The 3,252-nt window shown below is 44.2% G+C and overlaps 1 non-coding gene across 1 annotated transcript; it reads right to left on the bottom strand.

Annotated features, from left to right (window-relative positions):
* Positions 1 to 2,871: 2,871 nt before the first annotated feature.
* Positions 2,872 to 3,035, bottom strand: LOC113646784. Its single transcript, XR_003441526.1, has one exon. It is a non-coding gene; the product is annotated as a U1 spliceosomal RNA (small nuclear RNA).
* Between the last annotated feature and the right edge of the window lie 217 nt (positions 3,036 to 3,252).

Raw genomic sequence — 3,252 nt, 5'->3', positions numbered from 1 at the left:
ACCTAAACCCAAACCCAAACCCAACCCCCAACCCCAAACCCAACCCCCAAACCTAAACCCAAACCCAAACCCAAACCCCAAACCTAAACCTAAACCCAAACCCAAACCCAACCCACAAACCCAAACCCAACCCCCAAACCTAAACCCAACCCCAAACCCAACCCCCAAACCTAAACCTAAACCCAAACCCAACCCCCAAACCTAAACCCAACCCCAACCCCCAAACCAAAACCAAAACCCAAACCTAACCAAAACCCAAACCCAACCCCCAAACCTAAACCCAAACCCAACCCCCAAACCTAAACCAAAACCCAAACCCAAACCCAACCCCCAAACCTAAACCAAAACCCAAACCCAAACCCAAACCCAACCCCCAAACCCAACCCCCAAACCTAAACCAAAACCCAAACGCAAACCCAAACCCAACCCCAAACCTAAACCAAAACCCAAACGCAAACCCAAACCCAACCCCCAAACCTAAACCCAAACCCAAACCTAACCCCCAAACCCAAACCTAAACCCAACCCCCAAACCTAAACCTAAACCAAAACCAACCCCCAAACCCAACCCCCAAACCTAAACCAAACCCAAAACCCAAAACTAAACCCCAAACCTAAAACCCAAACCTAACCCCCAAACCAAAACCAAAACCCAAACCAAACTGGAAACCCAAAACTCCAAATCCATAACTAAACCCCAAATTAAACCCCAAACCTAAAACCCAAACACAACCCCAATCCCCAAACCTAAACCCCAAACCAAACTCCAACCCCAAACCTGAACCCCTAAACTAATCTCCAAACCAAAACCAACCCCCAAACCTAAACCACTAAATACCAAAACCAAACTGAATCCCAAACTCAAACCCTCAAAGATAAACTAAAAGTCCAATCCAAAGCCTAAACAAACCTATTTACATTTATACCCTTATCCAGAACAGGTTACATTTATCTCATGTACATCTGAGCTGTTGAAAGTTAAGGACCTTGTTCAAAAGCCCAGCAGTGGAAGGATTAGAACTCACAACCTTTCGATCAGTTGTACAACCACCGAGCTTCCACTATCGTGCCTATTATTATACATGTAAGAATGAACAAAATATAAACGCTTCATTATATTGGATGTGGAAAATTTGCTTATTATACGATAAAAAAAACTAGATACTAGCTACCTCTAGCTACTCTTTTCTCCATCCTGATGACGTCAACAAGCAGACAGCAGACAAATCTATTTCTTCTCCTGTTCTTGTTGCATTTTTCCCCCTCAGCTAGATAGGGCGGTGGTGGGGTTGCTGATTTGCAGATCAGGGTTCAAGCCCCAGCACTACCAATCTGCCACCGTTGCGCCCTTGTGTAAGGCCCTTAATCCTTACCTCTCCAAAATTGGGATATGTGAAGGAGAAATTTCACTGAGCTGTAATGTATAGGTGACAAAATAAAGGCACCTTCTAGACATGTATGTTTTGTGGTCTGATAATAATTTCCTTTATACACTAATCTACCATGAATTAATATATATATATATATTTACACTGATACTGAAGCAGCATTACAAAAGAACCTGAAGTGCTTTGATTCGAAGTTAAGGAACACAAACAGCATTAAAATACCTCCGAGATACCAGCGGTACGGTCGCCGTTTTACGAGGATGACAGATCAATCAGTCAGTGAATGTAAAACAATGCGGCAGTGCCACACCACTGTGTGCTCAAAACCTCAATGGGTTCCCAGTAATGCCTTCAATAAACACTCTCATCGAGTTTGGGGATCATTGCTATGCAAAGTGCTCCTTTGAGGACAACAAATGAAACCAAACCCATTTTGCCCTTGAAACAGCCTGAGCACCAGATTGATTGATAAGCTGTTCGTGCATGACCTCCGTGTTGAAGCAGGAACAAAGGAAGCTGCATTTTAAATGGGTATGTGTAGAGGATGCAAAGCCATATTTAGTGTTTACTTTTTGTAAAGAAAGCATGCAGGTGTTCATGGGAATGCTGGGTTTAGATCTGGCTTTGTGTTGGAAACACGGCAGTTGTAAGCCCATCAAGAGCCTTGTGATGGTTTTGCAGGTTTCAAAGCTTTATGGTAGCTCACGATGTAATTCTCCTGCATTTTTGTGTGCATGAATTGTGGATTATCGTTGAACAGCTTTTGTGAAGAGACCCGAGTCCCTCGGCGGCTGTGTTCAAGGTCGAACAGCTCTTGATTATGTGGACACACGCTGCCACATAAACACATTGGAACAAGACTAATACAAAAAGCCAGTGAATGTATTATTTATTCAGATTTGCATTTATTTCCTTGGGAACATGCTTCTATCGAAACGAAGCAGAGCGGTGGAGGATTAGCGGACTTGTTCTGGAAGACAACAGTTAGAGTTTATCAGTCAAGGGATTTGAAATATCACATGGTGACAAAAGCTTGTCTTCTTCCGAACGTATGTGACAGCTATAATACGCTAAAAGGCACAATTTGGTAAAACCATGTAATTTACTAGAGGCTGTGTACGTAACCGGTGTGGTCATGACGCCTATTGTGACTTATGCCTTCATAAAGTTGCGGATGGCTACGGACCACCAGTTAAAAACTATTTGAAAGTGACGTGACATATGGCTAAGTACGGTGACCCATACTCAGAATTTGTTCTCTGCATTTTACCCATACAAAGTGTACACACACAGCAGTGAACGCACACACAACGTGAACACACACCCGGAGCAGTGGGCAGCCATTTATGCTGCGGCGCCCGGGGAGCAGTTGGGGGGTTCGGTGCCTTGCTCAAGGGCACCTCAGTCGTAGCCGGCTCGAGACTCGAACCCACAACCTTAGTATTACGAGTCAGACTTTCTAACCATTAGGCCCACATACAAAACAGGGGAGAGCGCGAACGCAGACCCCCACTATCAGAAATTATGCAGTCGAGATTCCCGCATTTGGGGAATTCACAAAGGTCAGCACAGCCCGAGTGCAATGGCCGACCCTCGCTTTGGGCAAACCATCTCCTTGATTATGGTATTGCCCCTGCCAGGTAAGTGCTTCTTATGCGTTTTGTTGAATGAACAGACAGTGCACTGAAAGCATTCGGTCACTTGGACCATTTATTCTGCGGCCTGACGAACAGATAATCGGCGTCTTTAATCAAACTGCACTCACATGTTCTGCATAGAATGAACTTGCCCTAATGATGTCGCTTTGTAGAAGCCAACATTCTGTTTTCCTATTTAAGCTTAGACAAAAATTTATCAAGAGTAAC

The sequence above is a fragment of the Tachysurus fulvidraco genome, chromosome 2, assembly GCF_022655615.1.
Source record: "Tachysurus fulvidraco isolate hzauxx_2018 chromosome 2, HZAU_PFXX_2.0, whole genome shotgun sequence".
Classification (NCBI taxonomy): domain Eukaryota; kingdom Metazoa; phylum Chordata; class Actinopteri; order Siluriformes; family Bagridae; genus Tachysurus; species Tachysurus fulvidraco.
The sequence above is the reverse complement of the archived record's forward strand: the minus strand, read 5'-3'. Positions and strand labels throughout refer to the sequence as shown.